At 39.4% G+C, this 23,497-nt stretch overlaps 1 protein-coding gene across 3 annotated transcripts in view; it reads right to left on the minus strand.

The window, feature by feature from the left end:
• The window catches only part of LOC134541305 (gastrula zinc finger protein XlCGF57.1-like), a 531,604-nt gene that overhangs the window by 463,968 nt on the left and 44,139 nt on the right, over positions 1-23,497 (minus strand). The window lies entirely within an intron of this gene.

Below are 23,497 nucleotides of genomic sequence, written 5' to 3' on the forward strand. Positions count from 1 at the left end.
AATGACCAGGGTATGATGCCTAGAGGGGCAAAGAGAGAAAAAACTGTAACTGTAAGGACGCCATATTGGTAGATTCCACCTTCCGAAAAACACACATAAGATTGCATTGGGCAGGTGGTGGTGTTGAGCTTCAAAATTTGTGTAAATGTGTATTTAGTGGCTTAAAAATAGCATTTCGTGAATATATTGATTTAAAAAACGTGTACATGATCTGCTACCTTTATTATTTCATGTTGCTAGATATGGGATAAACGAAAATGACTTGTGTAGCATTCGGCTGTAGTAACCAAAATGGACGAAAATCTAATTTTCAATTGGAGAAAGAAGGTGATGTGTCCCAGCAACCGCGTCCAGTGCTGGAGTGGATTAAGGTGAGGTGAAAAGCCCGCTGGTATGCTGGCAGCTGCTCCTCGTCCCTCGGATGTTGGCGCTTGGCTGACATGCCTGCGTCCTGCCCTGGTGCTGGGCAGCGGAACAAGGAAGGGGAAAGGTCCTAGAGGATAATCCTCATAAGGCCGCTCCAGGAGGAGGATCCTAGAGCGTAATCCTCGAATGGCCGCTTCAGGGGAAGAGGGATGCTAGAGCGTAATCCCCAAGACCACTCCAGCGAAGGATTCCAGATCGTAATCCCGAAGGCCACTCTGGAGGAAGGTGAAAGAGTGAGAGGGGAGAGGGGAGGAGAGGAGAGCAGAGCAGAAACCACACTAAATTGTAGATGCCTGGTTTATTTCCCCCAGATTTCTCTGGGGTGAGATTCTCTAACTGGTACCGCCGTTTATTCATATGCTCGGCCGGGAGCGTGTGACAGCGATACCAGGAACTATTATGTTCCCATAACTCGCTATGTGGGAAGTCAATTCAAGATTGTGACCCCGTCACTTTATTCGAATCATTAGAAACAACAGCGGGGCGCGAAGTGTGCGATTTTAAGATTAATTGTGGCTCACGGTCCTGCAAGTAGTTAAGTAGCTGTCGCTGTGGTGCTTGGCTTTCATTTATTTAGTGTAGATGTCAGGTTACCCTTTCCCCCTCAGTTTGGTGGCTAACTGATGTATGGAAGTGTCGTGATGTCTGTATTTAGAGGCTTGTAAAGTATTGTGTCAAAAGTGGCCTAGTTATTTCGTTGTGTGAGTGTAGTGTTAAGCTCCAAGGCCGCGCGCGACAGCACAGTGACCCCCCAACAGGTATGTGCCCGGCCAGTCGCCAAGGAGGCATATAATCGTGAAGAGTGTAGAGTTCCGCTGTGGGAAAGAGGTTAATTAGCAGGCAACCGTGCGGGATTCTGTCAGTTCACTCCCGCAGACAGCCAGTGCCCCGCGCGATTGCGCAGCCCCCGAAGCTGACTGTTGCTCCAGTCACTCACCGATTCACTCGTTCAGGTTTCTCTCTCCATCAGCCGACGCACCGGGACCTTTCATGCATGGCGCGAGGTTCCGAGGGTCACTACTCCTATTCCCCTCCTGCCGTAAATGTGCAGCTTTAGAAGTGTGTGTAACACCAGGCTCTCGTCGATTACTGCTGCATCGCCGGCAGTGCCAACACTCCAGGCCCAGCGCGCCGTCCAATTTGAAGTTCCGCCATCACTTGATACTGGGTGAGCCACTAAAGCAACCACCCTTCCCACCATATGGTCCACGAGTTGGTATTTATATATTTCCAACAAATCCAGCTGTTCATCACAGCTGGACCCCTGTTTTCGCCACCGACAGGATGCTAGAGCTGTAGCGAACCGTATGCATTCGTTACTGAGTAACGGGTGCGCCGTCTATATACGAGTAACGAAACGTTACACACGGCTGCATTTCGTTACTCGCATGTTTCGTATGTTTCACGCATGCGCGCGCTAATTCGATGAATATACATTACAAAGAACGATGTTTGTTTATTAAGTAAAGTATAATTTGGAAATTCGTCGTCCAAGTTTTTTTACTGTTTATTAAATGTATTGTGTGTGTAGACAAAGTTTGAGATTGGAACAGAAACAACGTAAGAAAGTATTTTTTACAAATTAGAAATATGTATGTTTTTGTTTTTTTATTATCGCGAATTTTCACATTTCTTTTATTTTCTTAAAAGAGATAATATAATAAGGCCGCTCTAATGAGATTTATTTGTTTCTTGTTTAACATAAACTGTTAATTATCAAATATTGTTAGTTGTATATATTCTAATTATTATTATTTACGTGACGTCATACTGTACGCGTACGCAATACAACTCGATTCGTTGCATGTTATGTGGTATCAGAAGTAACGAGTAACGATAAGATAGTAACGAGTACTGATTGTTATAGTAACGAATACATACGGGTACGCTTTTTTTCGTTACTTTTACACCTCTACAGGACGCATTTGATTGCAGTTGGTCGCTGCCTCTCGGCATCGCCATGTACACAACATGGTTCACACACTTTCCACTCTGTCAGAGGCAATGACCCTCCAGGCAAAACAGCCAGCTTGTTCACCCGTGATGTGAACACCACGAGAGCTACTAAGCGAATATCTCACTGTTTTTTTTTTCCTAGCCTAAGTTAATTCTAAGTGTGTAGGGGAGGGTCCAGGTTAGGGGAGGACCTAAGTGTGTCTCAGGCCGAAGCCTATAAACTCTACCATGTGGGTTTTTAACCATGCAGGACAAGGGCGCATGCATCGTGTGCTTATTGGGGTTTACTGGCCAGCCATGGCTGCAATTGGCGCAATGACTGACGCCCCATTGGTCGCCTAGCTTAGAAGCTAGCTAATGTGACCCAGGTAAAACCTGCATAGACACAGGGAAAACCCTAGGCCGGTTCATACGGGGATAAAATAACATGCATTAAGCAAGCAGGTAACTACTGGACAAGAGGGAAGAAAGGTCTAGGTAAGAAGAGTTGGAGGGGCTGAAAAATCAACCATGCTGGAGTTGGGTGATTGGGCCTTGCGGCCCGCATTTAAAGGTTGGGAACTCCTGGGTTATTATTAACCAGGGGCACATGCGCCCCCAGGAGCGGGCGACTTCACTCGTCAACCCAGCCACAGCTGCCCAGACAGCCACAGTTAAAACAGAAGTGGGCAGACAAGCCAGTAAACCGGCTCGAACTGCGGGCGCACGGAGCGAAAGGCAGCCTGACGTTGCGCCATCTTCATCTTCCTTCTTCAGGTCAACAGCAGTACTTCTCAAGCCAGGGTGGGGGGAGGGAATCAACCTCGACACCCAAAATCCCCGAGACGGTTTAAGGTCGCGCCGCTCGAGGCTACTGCTGCCACAGCTACAGCAGCCCCAGCTGAAGGTTCCTGATGTCTTCCTTCAGAGTTCCGATGCATTTCAATTCCGTTGCGCGCGCAGCAGTTCACAGCTCCGCAAGTTCCAGCCCGCAGTTCGCCTATACTTCGCATTTTTTCAGCACATCGAGCTCCCCTGCGGTGCCTTCGCCGACGAAGCTGCTTCCTGCCACGCGCCGAGCTACATTCAGGCTACCTTTCACCCCGATAGCCGTAATAACGACTCCACAGGCCGGCCATTGGTCCACTGACTGCTATTTAGGGATGGACGATATACATCGATGTATTTTAAACACTCGATGTATAGTAACGATGCATCGTATTGATCCGATGTATTGTTAACACATCAGCATCGAATATATCGATGTTTTTCATTCGATGCATCGAATACGCAAATTAAAACGAAAACAACAATATGGCCGACCGAGTTTCTGCTGTGTAATAATGGTCCACGTTGTGAACCGTACCTTAAAGTATTTTTTTTAATCTTTTGTTATAATGGGACCTAAGAAAAAAAGTTCAGTTTGGCAGTTCTTTAATAAAATTTATGATAAGAAATCGAAATGCAAACTATATCAAAAGGATATCAAGTCTGCCGGAAATACGACGAACTTAATTGGGCATATTCGTAACGTTCATAAGGCTGCTTATCTCGAAATTTTGCCGAAACAAAATACATTGAATTCAGTTAATAAAACAGAAGAAATATCGAATTCTCCAAATGCAAAGGATTCGCTTAGTAATAAAATTGATGATGGTTTACTTCAACCTAAACCGATTCCTTCTACAAGTGGCAGTGGAATTCAGAGTTCCTGTAAGCCGTTAAAGGAAACCATAAATGAAACTATTGATTCGGACTCAGACGAATGGTCATCCCTTTCAAACGCCAAAAAACAATACAGGCCGCCTTTAAAGATATTTCCTCTTACTCCGAATCTGGAGCGAAGATAAGGAAACTGAACAACTGTTTATTATTCATTATTTGCAAAGACCATCAGCCTTTCTCAATTATTGAAAACGAAGGCTTCAGAACTCTAATGAAAACAGTTGCTCCTCAATATAAACTCCCGAGTTGAACAACTCTAAGATACTGGCTGGACGAAAAATATTAAGCAATTTCAGAAACAATTAAAAATATGCTGTCCTCTATAGAAGACTTAACCTTATAAACGGATAATTGGTCAGATATCTTAAACATGAAAAGTTTTTTGGGCATCACAGCGCATTTCGGAATAGACATTGAACTATATTCGGTCACTTTAGGCGTGTACGAATTGGATGAAAGACATACATCAGATTATCTTGCTGAAATTCTGTTAACGGCTTGCTAAGACTGGAATATAGATCAAGAGATGTGACAGCTGTTGTTACTGGCAACGCAGCGGTCTACTAGGCGATCTACTTAGCGTTCGGTAGAAGGAAACACATCCCATGTTTCGCCCATACTTTGAATGTGTTGGCTGAGAGCACAATGATATGTACTGAGTGGAGAAACATTGTTTCTAAAGTAAAAACAATAGTAACTTGGTTCAAACAGAATTGCATTGCTAGTGATGAGTTGCGTAAAGCTACTGCTGCATCTGCAGAGTCTCCTGCTAGGACAAAATTAATACAAAGCGTGGACACTCGTTTTAACAGTACATATTACATGTTACAAAGATTTTTAGAACTCCGTAGTGTCATAAATGATATTCTCTTCCGCGACCCTAGAGCACCTGCAATGCTCAGTCCATCAGAAATATCTACTGTATCATCTGTCATCGTGGTACTGCGACCCTTGGAGGCGGCTACAAAAGAAATTTCGGGTGATAAATACTGCGAAAGTAGTCAGATTATTCCCTTAGTTCGCTGCTTGTTCTCTAAAATAACTTCAGCCGTTATAGAATATCCCGTAGCGAAAGAGGTGCAGAAACTTACTATTAATGAAATAAATAAAATAATGGGTCCAATAGAACATGTGACTGCTCTTGCTTTCGCAAGTATTTTAGATCCACGGTTTAAAAAGATGCACTTCAATGATGCGATAGCTTGTTCGAGTGCTGTATCGAAAATTAAAGATTTAATGAAAAATAATTTGCAAAGCAGTGAAGAAACTGAATCCGATTCTGACAAGTCCGATAAAAATTAACAGACCTTTTCATTATGGAGTGATCACCATAAGTTAGTGCATCATAACTGGAAAGTGAACAAATCTGAAGATGTTTTGTCTGACGAACTTTCAGTTTATCTCAGAACTCCTATTGGAAGACTGAACGAAAATCCGTTAGAAATCTTTAGGGATTATAAAATACAATTCTCAAAGCTGTACAAAATATCTTTTAAGTATTTAACAATAGTTGGCACATCTGTCCCTTCAGAAAGACTCTTTACACAGGCAGAGCTAGTTTTGACTGAGCAAAGAAACCGATTAAAAGGAAAAAATATTAAGTAAACTTTGGTTTTTACATAGCATTGAAAAAAATATTGGAATATGTAAAGAAAATAAAGCTGTGTTGGCTGTGTGATTATGATTTTTCGTTTTACTTACCTAGTTTTCTTTAAGGCCTAAACATGTCATTGACAAAACAATCGATGTTTTAGAAACATCGATGTATGTATTTCTCAATACATCGTATTAACATCGATGCAACTGATCGATGCATTACATCGGAAAAAACATCGATGTATATTTTAAATGTCCATCCCTACTGCTATTGGATATTCACAGCCACCCCAGCGAGATTGCTACTCTCGAGCTGGACGTGGTCGGTAGCAGTTGGCACTGCTGGGCCACCCCCAGCACGCACACAAATCCCCCGCGAACTACCAGCCTTCGGTTACCCAATAGGGCGTAGGGAACTCCCAGCCACCAACCCGCGAGAGAGATGCGCATGCCCCGAGAGACGACCACCGAGCAATCTCACTGGTATTTTTATTTTTTTTTCTAAAAACTAAGTGTGTTTGGGAGGGGTCCGGGTTAGGGAGGGACCTAAGTGCGTCTCAGTAGTACAGTAAATGCCAAGCTTATGTACAAGTCGGTTACATTATCATTACAGCCAATATTTACAGATTTTGCCTTCACAGCATGTTCTATAAGATTTCACTGACTATTCTGATCAAATGTTAATTTCTGAATCTTGAGATGCTCCCAACACGAGCGGAAGTCCGCTCCTTCCCTGAGTAATAACACAATGAATCCCACTTATTTACGTTCTGCAGCAAGCGCCATCTTTCTGCAACGGGTGCATCACCATCTTGCAGGATAACTAGCTTACACATAGAGATTAGGTACAAAAAATACCCTGCGGTGTCGGGGCAGCCATGTTTGTTTCAGGGACGAGCTTGTAGCACTCGCACAAGGGGCCCGAGGCCAAATGCAGGACACGACAATTCGCCACCTCCCTTTGTGGCCTCGACCTGGATCATCGCACCTGCCAGATGTCAGTAACCTGGGCTCCAGTCCCAGGGCTGACCTCCCTATACTGGCCACTACACTATGCTGAGGTTAGCCGGTAACAGGCTGGTCTGCCTGGTCTGAACAGCCATTCCCGTGGTCGTAGGGTCCTGGATATGATGGAAAAAGACATTCTTTTGTACTTAAATGAATCGTTTAGTGCAAAAACCCATTAAAAACCAAAAATTTAGTTTTGAGATAAAAAACAAAACAAACATTTGATGCCATCCCCGTTGCCTGATCTGATTCTACGTGAATTTAAACTGTTTGATTAATTTTGGATCTCAAGGGCGGGGTTCCTGGCCTCGTGGCTGCAGGCAGGGACGCGGCGACAAAGGGCCCCCCGGGCTGTTATGGCCTCCCAGGACGCCTTATTAATGAAACACACACGTATTGTTGGCTGTTTTATTCCGTTGCACAAACTACACGTCACACGCTCACGTAACTGGCCGCTTCATCGTCAACCTAAGCCCCGCGTATGATGAACCTATTTCGGCTTGTGCGAGAATACGTGGACGCAACGTGAAATGCGTGGACGGCAGGTCCCGCGAATTTACTTACGATAACACATTACACTAAATCACTGTGGTTAGTCCCGCACAGGTGGATATGCAAATGCGGCTATTCCGCGAGGTGGCGAGGGCCACGTTATGCTGGGTACGGACATGGTGGAATCTTGTATGATATCACACACGTGGCCGTGGCACGTCCCAGTTGCTGACTCGTCCGAATGTTTGGGTAACGCGTTTGGCACAGTGCCGCCCTGCGTGGGCAATGAACTATGTCCCGATGTGGGGCGTTACAGCGTGAGGCGCAGGTGCCACGATGGGCCACCTAATTAATTACGTATAATATCACAAGTCCCTGGATGGACTACACATTTTATTAATAGACCGCGCGGGGTCGCGAACGGCCGATTTGGGCCGACCGGGGAGCTGATATAAAACGGTTTGGCTATAATTACCTATTGCAGTTACAGGATGTTGGCGCGAAAGTTGAAGGCTCCCCGTGCGTGGGCTGCCGGCCCGGGCGAGTGCTGGATGGCGACTGACTAACCTCCCTGGCCGCCGGGGCCAGGGAGGGGGGAAATTCCGCGGAAAAAATGCGGAGCGCGGGAAGATGACTTCGGCCAGTTTTGTGAATGATAACCCTTTATAAAATGATAGTTAAATTAACATTAATTATTAATGGTCTTAGACTTATTAGTTTCTGTTTCTCTTATTAAATGCATGAATACATGATACCCTTGCACAGTGCCACACCCGGCCGGGTGCTTTGCACACGTAGGAGGCCGTGACTGACGTCACGCCGTTCGGGGCACTGCACTATGTTGCGCGCGCGGGCGCGTTCGAGGCGCGGCACTGATCAGGTGTTGAGGACACATAACGGCCTGTGCTCTCAGAGGGAGCACTGACGACGGCGTCACATTGTAGTAACTATAAATTTATTTCAATGTTTTATACAATTTTGCCGTCACCCGCGGTCTCGTGATCGAGACCCAGGGCGGTCCTAGTGGTTTTCAGTGGCTCTAAATGAAATTTCCGGCGGGTACCAAGTTAATTCGAGGATTAACCGAGGTGGTCGTGGGTTTTTGCCCCTGCGTGTTCCACTAGGACCGACGGCTGTTGATGGTGGGAGGGAGTCCCTGCTTCTAATACGCACTGGCCCTAAACAGTATAGAGGACTGTTTCCTAATTGTTCAGGATGCGTTTACGAAATAAAGAAAACGGTATTTAGGTGCTGGTTTTTAATTCCGCATCTCACTTAGTCTGGATGGGTATAAGTTACATAATTACACTTGACAAAATACCCTGGCACTACACACACTCACACTGAATAATTAATTATGTGTTACGTTGCGGCATTTGCAAACAAGATCCCTACATTGGTTTGTGGGTCGTCGAAGAGTTTAAGTGGATTAACGGCCACTCCCGTGATGAACTGGAACTAGCTTCGTGCCCGGGCTCACCTGTGTGAGTCGCGGACCCATGAAGATAATATTAAGGGGCAAAGTCTCTAAGTTTGTAGTCGGCAGTCGTATGCTCGACGAATTACATTAACTTCTGTTCGCGGGAGTCGGCCCGGACCGTAAAGTGACTGCGTCGCGAACCGTTGTTCCGCGATGAGCAAAAATTTGACGCCGTCCCCTCTACCTCCATTGATTTTTACGTGATTTTTGCTTGGGTTCGAGATCTCAGGGAGGGTTCGGCCTTGTGGCTAGAGGTAGGGGTTAACGCAGTAGGGCCCCCGAGCTGTTATGGCCACTCGGGACGGCTGAAGAAGAACACAAAGTTTCTGGAGAATAGGTGATTAATTTATTACAGCACAGCCCTATACATAGTGCTGCCCGTTCTGACCGTAACAGTTGTTCCGAATCGACTAGTCACACGCGCAGCTCACTTCCTCAGTGGCGGCTCACAATTTTAATGCGCGTGAAGGACGTACTTTTACACCCGATGCGGTGGTTACGAAATAAACTCTAACATGACAAATTAAACCTAGACGAACAACACAGTTCACTATTACCCAACACTTAATATACTGGACTTGTCGCGTGAAGCGCCGTCGTAACGTCTCGAAGACTTCCCCACCGTACTTACAAACACCCATCTTGGAGCACTGATTTATTTAAGTGAAATACCTCATGGTAAATTAAGGCCGACCGCGGAACTGTACGTAAACGATTAAGCAAGATTAACACTATTGAATCTACATAATGGTGAAAGCAAGAGTTGATGGTTCCGCGTTGCGCGCAGGCTGCCGGCCTTTCGGAGCTCCTGAAGGACACCGACTGTATCGCCGCGCGCGACCCCCCTCCCCCGTCATCCCTCCCGCGGAAACGTATGAATTTCGCGGAAAACTGAACCGGCCAGGTTCGGGACAAAACGCACAGTGAAACATGACTTTGAAAGGACTGAAATATTAATTGATGAAAAATAATGTCTAATAAAAACCTGTGGAAAAATATACATAAATTAATTTGTTGTAGTGCGGTGGAGGGATATGCCACACCCGGCCGGATCCTTCCGCCGGTGTAGCACTCGTTGCCTGGCGTTCGCCTCGTCGCACAAACTACACTTTGCTGCACGCACGAGCGCGTTCGGTGCACACGCCTTTGCGAGACGATGAGGCAAGCGTTCTATGCGACATAGAGGAGAATTGGCGGTCGGCGTCAAATTAAAGCAGGCGGGTTAAGCCCTGCACCGGAAAAGAGCAAGGGGGCATGCGGGGAGAGGAAAAAGAGGTTTTAATGAATTATGATATTTACCAGTATGAAGAATCAGGAGTACAAAAGTTGAATGAAGTCTCCCCGCGGGATCAGACATCCGCCCCGGCCCGTGATTAAACTCTACTGCTGCTTTGTGCCGGCTTGGGAGGGGAGGAAGCGTCATGACGCGCCGAACTTTCTAATGTGCCGTTATTCCAATTTTATAATTATAATTAGACATTATTATTTCTAGAACCCTCGCAACTTAATGACATCTGTCTGAATTAGTTGGCGGAAGGCCTATAATAATAATACATAATAAAATTTAGATTAATAATATTTGAAAATAGAAAGTTAAGCTGGAGACTGTCTGTCACTTGTTGACTACTCCAGTGGCTATTTGCAGGTAAAAACAGGGAGGTGAATTAGGTTGATTAATGCTGTGGTTAATTATTGGCGGATGGCCGCAAGGGATGTTTTGGATGTTTATTAATTGCGGTTTCCCACAGGGAAAACTGCTGCACCCCTTCGATGCACTTTCACTCTTAAGGGTTGTTTTGTTAATCAAAAATCGCTTAATTACTCAAAGTAATTAATGATGCATAAGAACTGTTTGGTGGTGTTGGCATATGGGCGTAATCTGTGAAAACACTCATCGACGTCGACGGCTCGCTTGATTCACGTGACATGGGCTAGGGTTGCGTTCCATTAGCGGGGTTTAATACTGGCGGGTGGAGGCCGGGCTTTATGGTCTTCGGAGGGACGACGACAATTTGGTTGCTGTAAGTAACCGTTAAATGAATATTTGTTATGACGAAATAAATATTTTTATATTACCCATATGTACCTACATAAGAAATTGTTGAAAATTTTTTTACATGACTGGTTTTTGCACTAAACCATCAGTATTCACTTATATTAAGGCAGTAAATAAATAAAATATTTATAAAATTAAACGAAAATACTGGTTAAAAAAGTGGTTAGTTATTATAAATAAAATAACCAAAATGTATTCTAAAAAACAATGAGGGCTGAAAAACAATGATTAAACAATCAGTCAATATTATTATGAATGATGATTAATCCTCATCAACACTGGGCTTGTTTTCCGGTTCCCTGTTAGTTGTTGGCCATGATAATATCATATCGTAGAATTCCTCATAGCCCACCAAGTATGGCCTAAGTTTTATTAGGTCATTCATCTTCTTGATGTTGATCGCTACCTAAAATCGAACACATTGTTGTATCGTAAAATAATATTTTTCATACAAAAGAATATTTTCAGTCTGTGAAAATTTAAAAGTGAATCTTCTTGTATTTAATAAAATAGAAAGTTAACTTTCTAACTAGTGCTTAGTTAGCATAATCTCACCATCTCTGTCACATGCTTAATTATAAAAAATATTAAGGAAACACACATTCCAAGCTGGATAAGCCTTCCTTGTGGGTAACTCGTCAGCTCTAAGCAAGGTGAATGTTTATAGCTGTAGGACATTGATTGTTCTTTTTGCAGTTAATTTTCCTAGTCTGTTTGCGTTGACGTCGTACCAACCGAAGGCCATTAGCCCGGCCTCAGCCCGCAGTACTGGCTCCTGCTGGCGGAACGCACCCCTCGCCAAGTCTCCACCCAGATCAAACGAGTGGCGTAACGCAAGTACTCCATAGAAAAGGGAGGGTACTCCCAGGGCCATACATTGTGTAGTGAAATTACCACCCTCGTGACAGTGCACCAATTAATCAAACAGTAGACTGATGAAGTCAAACCGAATTAATCAATTGCGTTTCGGAATGTGCGTCGTAAGACATAAGTGCAACTCCCTTAAGGAAAATGCGTTTAACGAACGCATTTAACTTTCGTCTTGGCTCAGAGCCTCAAACTAAGAAATCCACAAAGTGCCGGAACAATACCTGGGTCAAATCCACAAACACACGTAAAATCAGTGGGTTTTATCGTTTAGTAACAGTCTTTAACTTAACACATTTTTTTTTCAAATATTAACTTTCAATATTTGTAATTAAAGACCCATACAGCACACAATGTTTCAGTAACATGTCTGTGATATTTCAGTAACATTACTATGTTTCGAATAGATTACATTTCATCTGTCATGTTTCTGGAATATTTCATAAACATTTCATTGGACACATAGTACTCATGTCTATAAATGAAGTTTCAGATACATTTCAGCAAGATTCGTTTGGCAATATTACATTGTGGTTGATTCTGAAATGTATCTGAGACATTATATTGAAACATCCCATCATGCTTGTTGGCACTGAAGTTTAGAAATCTTTGTCTTTGTGTTAGAGGTGGGTTGTGACAGCAATTTTCGGTATCTGTTCCAACCTGATACTGATACAGCATTGGTTCATGTTACAAGTCTCTGATATTTCTGTATCAGACGGTCCCAGGAGGCAACAAAGCTCCGCGCACGCAGACCGTGCGACCGGAAGGAGAATCTGATACATTATTTATCACGCCTGGTAATTCTCTACCTCTGATACTCTCATGCCCGCCTGATACAACCAGTATCAATCAGTTCAACATTCACTGCAGTTCGTCCTGGCCGTGTATCACCATGTTGCGGGCTGTCATGTTTTTTAGTTAGTATCAGTGTTGCCAGGTCTACTGTTTTTGCAGTAGATCTCCTTCTTTTTAAAAAATCTACTGTTCTACTGCTAAAAAGCGAAAAGTCAAGCAAATCTACTGCTTTTTCCTGCCTCAACAATTTTTTTTATTAAAATTAACAAAAACGGCTTGAATTTTAACTAAAAAGTGTATATTTTTATGTTCTTGAGTTTTCTAGCCTGCAACAGTTCAAATTTTAGTGTCACACTGCGATATATCGATTTACTGCGAGATACATTTAAATCGAATCTCTGATAGTTACCTAAGGGACTTTCCCCTCGTTAGTGGTGTGTGGCTGTGGCATGAGCGTATCTTTTTCCGGGAGTTCCCCACCCCAGGCGCCCTTATAGGTTGAGATAGAGCTGTCGTCACTCGTGACTCGTCTCGTCCGTCTGTCGAGTGTCGTCATCGTGTCGTGTCGCTGTCGCCTGTCGGTATCTGTTTATCAGTCATCAGATTTGTGTGCTTTGAAGTGAAACAGTTTATGTTACTGTTATTGTCTCGCGGTCGCCTGTAATAATTTCGGACGATGTGGTGTCACGGACAAAGTGTGCCGTTGTTTATTACGAATGGATTTTGATAACGCTGAATTTATTATTAATTATTTGCTATGAGTAAAAAGGTGAAGTATTCTCAGAAGTACAAACGTGAGTGGGAAAACGAAGAGTTGTTTAAGGGTTGGTTACAGTCTAGCAAGAAAGGATGCGGTTTTGCATATTGTAAGTCATGTAACTGTGATATTAGCATTGCTTCTGGAGGTAAAGGTACATTAATTAGACATGTAGAGTCTGATAAACATGTGCAATGTGGAAAGGAACTTATTGGTCAAAAAACATTAACTTCATTTGCATCTCAAGCAACCAATTTAAGTAATAACGTCAAAGAAGCTGAAATTCGTCTTTCTGCATTTGTAGCAGAACACAACATTTCATTTAATATAATTAGTCACTTGACACCCCTTATTAGATCAGTTTGCCCTGATTCTGAAATTGCAAAAAAAATCAAGTGTGGCCGAACCAAAGCAACTGCCATTGTTAAACATGTTTTAGGGCAGGAAAGTAAGGAATTACTTTGCAATATATTGAGGGAAAATAAATTCTCGGTGATTGTTGATGAATCAACTGACACAAGTTCTACCAAACATTTATGTGTAGTCGTACGAGTGCTTTCTGGAGAAGGGGTTGTAGTTGACGCATTTTACGATCTCATTCCTGTGAGTGAAGCAAATGCTGTTAACTTGCATAACAGCTTGGTACAGTCATTTGAGAAGGAAAATATTCCTTACAAAGAAAACCTAATCGGTTTCGCTGCTGATAACGCTAGTGTAATGATGGGTAAAAGACATTCATTATCTATTCTTTTGAAAAACGACATGCCCGACCTTTTTATAATGAGGTGTATTTGCCACTCATTCCATTTGTGTTCATCATATGCTTGTGCGAAGCTTCCAAGGGAACCGGAAGATTTGGTCCGTGATATTTTTAATTATTTTCATTCAAGTTCTAAACGTATTGAATCCTTCAAAGAATTTCAAAGTTTTGTGAATGTAAAGCCACATAAGCTGTTGCATCCAAGTCAGACAAGATGGTTATCCCTTGAGTTGGTTGTATCTCGGGTTTTGGAGCAGTATGATGCCCTCATACTTTTTTTCACCCAGGCTGCCTTTGAAGATAAGTTATTAGCATCAGATGCCATTCTTCAAAAATTAAAATCACCCTTCAACAAATTGTATCTTGAGTTTCTTCAGTTTGTTTTGCCTATGTTCAATATCCTGAACAAGCAAATGCAGAGTGAGCAACCACAAATTCAAAATTTGAGGCCGAGTGTAGTTTCTGTATTAAAAACTCTCCTCGAGTGCTATGTTAAACCAGAAATTGTAAGATCCATAGATGTAGATAAAGTTGATTATAAAGATCCTAGAGTTTTTCTGCCGTTGGAAAATGTCTATTTTGGGGCAAAATTTAATATTTCTTTGTCAAAAAAAAAACTTTCTGAGCAGCATGTGAAACTTCTCAAATTGCGTTGCCTAGATTTCTACATTGAATCTGTGAAACAGATTACAGATCGTTTTCCTTTCAATGATCCTATTTTCACTATGCTTGAAGTGCTAGATCCTACTAAAATATCACCTTGTCAATCTATTGCACCACTGGCTTCCCTGTTTCCAAGATTAATAAAAGAAAATGAGATCCAACAACTCGATACAGAATGGCGATTGCTACGTAATACGGAAATTGGTGGTAGTAGTGGCAGTAAAGACACAGTACAAGATTTCTGGGATAGTGTCCGTAAAAAATCATACGCAGACTCCAACCAGGTATTTCCTTTACTAGCCAAATTTATTTGGAGTCTTTTGAGTCTACCCCATTCGAGTGCTACAGCGGAACGAGTGTTTTCAGCAGTGAATTTGATGAAAACGAAAACCAGGAACAGGCTATCATCAAAGACAGTATGCGGTTTGTTACACACCAAGAGACTAGTTTCTAAATCCGAATGCTTTTCTTTTGATGTAACTAGTACAATAATTAAGAGAGTTCAAAACAAAATGTATGACAGTGATGATGATGATGATGATGATAATAATGATGACTGACGTTTTGGTAATTGAAGAAGGAGCAGGCTACAAGCAACTTTTTGTTTTCATCAGTTTTTTATAAGGTCAGTGAAAATAAAAAAAAAATTCTTGTGGTTTGTGTATCTTAATATGTAATGTGTGTGAAACAAGTTTTTGTTACTAATTTAAAAGTAAATGTGTGTAAAAATAGGTTTACTAAATTAATTGTAAAGGAAAGCTATATGTTTAGGATATCTACTTATTTCTACTGTTTTTTCACGGTTCAATCTCCTGTTTTGGTGAGTGGTAGACCTGGCAACACTGGTTAGTATCTTTATAGTGAAATAAGGAATGGATAAGTGCACGAAAAAGACTTAATTTGTGTGGAATTTTTTCACGGAAAATAATGAGTTTGCTAAATGTAATTTGTGTAAACAAAAACTGAGTTATAAATCATCTACTAATCTGAAGAAACATTTGAAACGTAAACATTGTTATAGTATGCTCACTAATGTACCTATCTGTTTTTTTATTTTTTATTTTTGATAAAATCGTGAATTTTTAATGTATAAAAACACTAGTTACTAATTGTTTTCGAAAAAAGAAAGTCCATATGTTGATTACATCTGTTATTAGTGTCAACTGAGAATTTATTTGCATTTTCATAGCTGTTAGGTGCACAAATATAAATATTGTATCTTGTATTAATGTACTTTTTAATATTAAAATTACATTAGTTTTATTATTGAACGAGACGGTGCACGCACTGCGCACTGAGCGTACTTTGAAGTAGGACAATAAACAAAACGACTTGTAACCAGGGCTGCCACTCTGATATTCATGAAAAACCTAGATAACCTACAAAAAAACCCAGACACATGGGTAAAAAACCCAGATGCGTCTAAAATGCTATCGTTGAAAATGTTTGCGTACTAATTCAAAAATATAAACATAACTGGTTTTAATATAAAACAATTAATTACCTTACAAGACTGATAATGGTTAAATACAACCAATACAAGAAAATTACACTGCAGCAAAATGGCTGTATAAGTAGGTAATTCTTGGACCAGCACATATCATAAAAAAACCTACAAATATATACATGACAAAACAAACACCATCACTGCATTCTTTAAACCGGTAATTGTTTTTATAAAACTGCATCATGTACGTTAGTCTTTATTCAGAGTCTGATTCTACAAGATTGGTTTGAAGGTTAATTGTTGCATTGTTTTTGTGTTCTGCAAGCCTCTTTGAAGAATGTGTCTAATTTAATATTCGACTTAGCTTCTTGAAAACTAGTTTTGTGTTTATATGTATTTTTGTGTGTGAAACACATAGACTTGTTTGCATTTATCAAACAGATATTGCAACAGTAACAGTAGCTACTACTTTTATTATTGTTTTAGGTATAAAAATAATTAAAATTATAAAAAACCTAGAATTGTTGGAATTCATTATTTAAAAACCCAGAAACCCTAACACCATTGGAAAAACCCAGATCTGGGTGGAAAAACCCATGAGTGGCAGCCCTGCTTGTAACAATATCGCTTTGCGCCTCTCCTTCAAGGCTTCAACGCCTTCCCCTGCGCTTCCTCCCCTACATTCTTTCCCTTCTTTATCCCTTATTCGTCGTTCCTGCTCCCTCCCCTTTCACAAGCTACGCCCAAGTGACCGTCATCTGCGATCGGGTACTGCGCTCATTGGCCGTGGTGTTGTTCCAGGTGAATTCTGAACTGATACTAAAGTCTCTGATACTTTTCAAGTGTACTCGTGGGCCGTTCCTGATACAGGCGCGTATCAGTGAAAAAGTATGAGGTTGATACTTTTCGACCCACCTCTACTTTGTGTATTATTTCTTGTTTTGGCGCAGTATTTTGGTACTTGGATTTTTATATGTGGTGAATAAATTGTAAGTTTTAACATTATTTATTTCATGTTAGTTTACTTTTGTTTTGTTTTTACTTTCGCACTTAAGCAAGTACCGGTATAGAAACATTCTTTTATGCGTCTTCGAAATGTGTAAAGCTGTAGGTTAAGGAATGTCATTTTTTGTCGGTATGCTTATTATGCTCAAACATTCCCGTGCCATATTTATATGTGCGCTGTTTTCAGTCTGATTTTTAAATTATGTGATGCATTAACAGGATATTCGCGATTTAATAAAATTGCGAAAGCATCTAACAAGTTTTCTACTTACTGTAACTATATATGGTCGTTGACTGTAGAACACGAATGCTAATGTATGTTTAGTTAAAAATCACACAAATATAGGCTTATAGGTTCCTAAATATTTTGGTTTTAATAGCATTTGATTAAACCAATTTATTTTATTCAGTTATCACCTTCGGGCTTTTATAATATACTTAAGTAAATATATTTCATAACCTATAATATGTTAAGGGTAATTAATGTTTATTTACTGTGCACAACACATAAATTAATTATGTTGTGTTTATTTTAATATAAATATTGAAGTGTTTAATTTGAAATAATTTACAATTCTACTGGTTAAGTAATTATTTTTATTATGTTATGTTCTGCACTCTGTAGTACTTACATCGTATGTTGTAGGCCTACGTATTACTATTAACGGAAATTTAATAAAGCCTGCTATTATATCTGGCTTGTCATAAATGTAATTTATTGTAAGTGAATGCACTAGGCCAACACATATAATTAGACAGCGGTTTCATTAATTGCCATTTCGCTTAACAAAGTTATTTCTGCAATCTGGCCTTCATTTTATTTGTGGGCTGGAATTGCAGCGCAAAATAATTGAAATAAATTTTGTCCTTTACCGCAGAGAAGGTACAAGTCTTCGAGTTGTGTTGTACTAAGCATAAGCATCATTGGTTTTTCTATTTAAATTAGTTTTTCTTATGCTAAATTATGGTAGTAACCAAGTATGTTTGATTTGGAGAGTTTGACAAAACCTAATTCCATCCATTATATGACAATAAAGGAAACACATTAAATGATGATTTATTAGATTACATGTGTATAGTTATGTAGTGGTAGCAATTTAAATAATGAAAATAAACATTAAATGTGCACTACAAAGGATAATATTGAGAATCTGCTCAAAAAATTACTAGAAATTTTAGAGTATTATTGCACAAAAACATGGGCTGAATTGTAATGATGTAACATCACAGGCACTGTTCACACAGACACTTATTAGGAAATCATTAGGATTTAAATTTAAGTTTTCTTTTAAAACTTTGCTTAAAATGTGTTATTATACAATGTCATGGGCCTCTTTGCATTAACCAGACACCATTAAATTGATTATTAGGAATGTAAATAGCATGTTAAGAAATTCCCAGTGAAGAAGTATTCCTGCTTAATAAGTTTGAAAAAAAAAATGCATAGGTTGCAATACCAATTTGTCCATTTTAAGATGCTTTCAGTTTTGAAATTTATCATTGGCATCAGAAACTTTTTTTTTTCTGTTTGCATGGTAATTTAAAAATAAATAATGTAACAACTTAGTGTCTACATGTTTAAAAATCTCACATACATGTCATAATTGACCTGAAACAAGTTAAAAATAATTAATTGTTTTTTCTTCTTTTTTTTTCAGCAAAAATCTCCAAGAACATCTGCATAGAGAGTCAGTTAAAAGTTTCATGTATTGTATATATTATTTATATATATATATATATATATACTATATATATATATATATATATATATATATATACTATATATATATATATATATATATATATATATATATATATATATAGTTTTTTTATTAAAGTCTACTTCTCAGACTATGTTGTTATTTGTTATTGAAAATACCCCTTTGCATCTTTGCCTCTATTGTTAAGTATTCAAATGGAAAGAACCTGGTTTGACCTGGTGTGGCTTTCTGGTTCTTAACTTACTTCAGGTGCATTCTTGGCTGGTTTCATAACATAGATCATAGAAGTTACAATCCAAAACCCTATTGTCTGTTTGAATAAGTTTCTCTATCTCTAATGACTTCATTGTTGACGAGTTAGGCCAAACTAGCTACCTTCTATTTTGTACAAAGTATAACTCGCCATTCATATTATTTTAAAATTTTGTACTGCATATTACAAAATTATTTATATTATTTGTTTACAATAAATTTGTGATCTCATTTGAATATAGTTTGTGTGGAAGTACTGTTGTGTTAATATTATTTTGTGTATTTACTTTGAAAATTTGGATTTTAGAGACCCTATATACTATTGCCATATTGTATTTGTTGTTTTATCCTTAGGCTATTTAGTCAATTTGGTAGTATTAAAATACAAATATAAAACCTAGCTTAATCCACGAACTTTAGGTAGATTAACATGCTATCTATAGAAAAAATTAAGGAAACCCGATTTTTTATGGACTGCCACTATTGTATCTTCAGCAAGTCACTGGCCACTCAATGTTAGGGAAGCTGGATCAATTTGAGCTCTTGTCTGATACAATAAGTCTTTCAATTAGGGAAAGTGACATTGCAATGTTAAAGAGTATTTCTCATTGCACATTTGTTTCATTCCCATTTATATTTCACTACTACACCACCATCTCACTTCATTTAGGCTGGTCAGACAAGTTTTTCGTTTAGTGAGGACAGCCGATTCCAGTCCAGTCTCATTTATGTTGAGCTTGTGTGAAATGGAAAACAATATGTTGATTATAAAGCTATATGATGAAATTGTATTAAGACTGCATTGTTTCATATTTAGACCCTCTGTAAATTAGTATATGTGTGTTTAACCCTAGAACTCTGTCTGGGGTCATTGGGGACCCCAAGCATCTTTCATGTGGCGGAAGGATGTCTAAAATTTAATCTACAAGTCTGAAGTTTAATGACTTTTCTTGCAGCATTAATTAGTTTGCTCATTGAAATTTACGACAAGTTCTACGCACTTGTTTACATACAATTCATAAAAACAGTTAAGATGGGGTCATTTATGACCCCAGATAGATTAAATGTAACTTTTGCTAAGATTTCAAAAACCTATGTATATCCCAGAGATTTTAATGTACATGAGTCGGGTGGGAGTACAAAGACTGGTAGACACTGGGAGTTAACTGGTTGTATTGCCAACTAATTGTTTAGTTTGTAATTGTCAATTGGTTTTCCCGTCTAACACTTTTCATTCCACCAGTCAGGTGGACAACACTGATTTCAGAAAGCGTAATTTGGCAACATTGATTTTAGTACACGTTAGTTGGCTACTCTGAGTTGGTGATGCTACCCTTTGTTGTTATTGTGAGCTAACCTCAAAGTTGTAGATTGAGATTGTTAGCTAAATAACAATTTTGTGTGGGTGTTTTGGGATTCATTCTAGTTCAGTTATGGAAGGTGTAAATTTTGCACGTGGCTACAGTGTAGAACAAGCTATGGAAGACTTGTTTCATAGCAGCAGTGATTCAGATGGTAGTGATGCTGATGATGATGGGACAGAGACACAAATAGAAGAAAATGATGACATTTGTCTGAATGAAATTGAAGTAGAAGAAAATTATACTTCGGATGAAGAAAGAGAAAACCAAGATACAATAATTGTAAGTAGAAGTAGAAATATTGACTGGAGTACTAAAGAACCAACAGTTCGTAGGTTACCATCTCGCAACATACAACGATTTGTATCAAGTATTCCTACTACAGTTGTTGTTAACTCGGCTACTGATTGCTTCAAACAGTTTTTTACAGATGAAATGATAGATATTATAATTCGGTACACCAATCAACGGGGAAATGAACTGAAAATGTCGGGAAAACTATTAGACTGGCGTAATATAGACAGGCGCGAGCTAATTTCATTTTTAGGTTTGCTGATTATGTATGGTGTACAAAAGGGTCGTGGGAAACCTATTGAAGAATTTTGGGATTGTGAATACGGCATTCCTCTTTTCCGTGCTACTATGTCACGGGTACGATTTCAGGCAATCTTGCGTTCCCTTCGTTTCGATGATTGCAACACAAGACTTGAAAGAAAAGAAAGGACTGGAAATAAGGCTGAACCTATACAAGAACTATTTGATTTGTTTGTTGTGCAGTGCAAAACATCTTTTATACCTTCTAGTAACATTACTGTAGATGAACATCTTTGTGTATACAGAGGTCGATGTAGTTTCAAGGTCTACATTCCTTCCAAGCCAGGAAAGTATGGCATTAAGATTTGGTGTGCTGTAGACTGTGAAAATGGTTATTTGGTGAATCTTCAGATTTACACTGGAAAATCATGTGATGGAAGGGAAGTGAATCAAGGCAAGAGAGTGGTCACAGATTTAGTGAAACATCTAGCTCAGAGTGGCAGAAACATTACCACTGACAATTTTTTCACGAGCTTTGACTTAGGTCAAGAATTGTTGAAAATGAACTTAACTCTTGTAGGCACTCTACGCTCTTCACGAAAAGAAATCCCAAATGAGATGCTACCTTCAAAAACTAGAGAAGAAAACACCACCAAATTTGCATGCAGTGGCAAAACACTATTAGTTTCTTATGTTCCAAAAAAAAATAAGGCTGTGATTCTCTTGTCTACACAACATCAGTTATTCTCAGTACCAGTAGAAAACAACTTGAAAAGAAAACCGGAAGTTGTATTGTTTTATAACTCCACAAAATCAGGCGTTGACACACTCGACCAAGTGAGCCGTCATTATTCTGTAAAAAAGGGAACGAAACGTTGGCCGTTAGCTATATTTTATGATCTCGTTGATCTTGCTGCACTCAACGCCTACAGACTTTTCTGCGTAGGCTTAGAGAAAACAGAGAGACGTCTGTTTCTAATGAAGTTGGCTAAAGAAATGGCAAAGCCTCAAGTGGAGCACCGTGTCGGTTTACCACAAGCAAGAAACACGGCTATTGTTAGTAGCATCAAAATGTGTGGATTTGGTGATATTCTAGAAAAAAAACATCCAGAACCAACCCCAAACAATCAAATGAGAAAGCGAGGAAGATGCTTCATTTGCCCCCGGTCAAAGGACACCAAATACAGTTCAATCTGCAAACGATGTAATATATTTGTGTGCAAGGAACATTCTGAAACATTAACTACATGCAAAAACTGTGAAGACGAGTCTAGAATAAATTCTGATGGAGGTGATTGAATGATGTTTGCAGTTAAGTGAAAGAAACTTTTCAAAATGCTGCAAATGTCGTGTAATACTGTATAGTGAACACTAAGAAACATTAAACCATGCAATACCTATGGAAATAACTGGATCAAATTCTGATAAATATTTCCGATACATATTGGCAGTTCAGTAAAATTTTCTTAATGGATTATAGGATGGGGTCAAATATGACCCCAGACAGAGTATTAAGGAAAATTGAGCAGACAGAGTTGTAGGGTTAATGGATTATAGGATGGGGTCAAATATGACCCCAGACAGAGTATTAAGGAAAATTGAGCAGACAGAGTTGTAGGGTTAAGAAGAAAAAGACATTAATTATAACATAAAATTGTTACATGTCTTTTGAGGGTTTTCAAGCGCACATTTTTTTCTTGCAAATGTCCAAAAAACAAGCACCAGCCATATATACTTACTATAGCATTAAATAAGGAGAAAAGTACATCACAATACGAGCACAGGTCAAGTCTCATGGCTGTTCATTATGTTAATATCGGTTTCCTGTGCAACATACAAGTAGGAATTTTCTATTATAATATGTTAGTGTATTGTATATAGGTATATTATTTTTTTTTTTCTATAACATTTGTTTGAGGTTGAATGCGATTTTTTTTCTTGTGTGTATCAAGTATTTTAAGTTAATGTAATACCACATGATTATCTAGACCACTGATACCGTACACAATAACAGTGTCGTGATTTTTGAGAATGTCAACATCTGGAATGCAATAGAAAACCATACCCAAATTCTCAAGACATTGTTCAAATACAGATAAAGACATCGATGGACAAGTGCTCATTTATGATACTCAAAAACAAACTTGAAGTGGCCATAACACATTGGGTTGTGAAAATTATATTTTAAAATGCTCAGTAATCATGTCTCCTATGCAAGTGGGGTTTGGTTGTTATGGATTAAGTAAATATTAGCATACTTTCTGTGCTGAGCATAAGGAGATCACATCCAGATAGCTTGGGGAGCCTCAATTTAATTTATTCATTACAAGATGACATTGTCATTGTATTTAATAATGGAACCTTTGTGCATTAGCTTGTCCCTTTTTCCCCATGTACTGATGTAGATGCATGCCTGCCTGCCACTATATCACATTCAAATTCCCCATTAAAATAAAATGCAATGGACAGGAACCATGGACACCAATGCTGGGCTACCTATTACGTTCATGTAAGTTTCATTCACTTTGCAAGCATACTGAAGACTTATTTAAATTTTACTTTTATAACCATAATTTGTTTTTAGAATAATAAAATAGTTTGTAAAATTAATGTT

This window comes from Bacillus rossius, chromosome 18, assembly GCF_032445375.1.
Source record: "Bacillus rossius redtenbacheri isolate Brsri chromosome 18, Brsri_v3, whole genome shotgun sequence".
Taxonomy (NCBI): domain Eukaryota; kingdom Metazoa; phylum Arthropoda; class Insecta; order Phasmatodea; family Bacillidae; genus Bacillus; species Bacillus rossius.